Below are 318 nucleotides of genomic sequence, written 5' to 3' on the forward strand. Positions count from 1 at the left end.
TTCAGGTTTATATCTATGTTCTGTTCTTGTTGTTGTGGTTCGGATGATCATTTGTATGATCATGAGGATTATAAGTATTATGAGAATAATTGATTTTCGTAAATTTCATTGTTGTTTGTTTTTTGTTTTTTTCTAACTGAATTTTATAAGTAAGTTTTATTTACAATAATAATATTCAATGTTATTGGTTATCAGTATCATAAGTATTATTATATTATCCCCTCCCCCCCTATTATACTTATCGCCGTATTCCAAAACCGCTTTTCTATATTGCTTTTTTTTCAACATCAAATGCAACTTCCTCCTCGACCTGGCAGG

Source organism: Penaeus monodon, chromosome 27 (genome assembly GCF_015228065.2).
Source record: "Penaeus monodon isolate SGIC_2016 chromosome 27, NSTDA_Pmon_1, whole genome shotgun sequence".
Lineage (NCBI taxonomy): Eukaryota > Metazoa > Arthropoda > Malacostraca > Decapoda > Penaeidae > Penaeus > Penaeus monodon.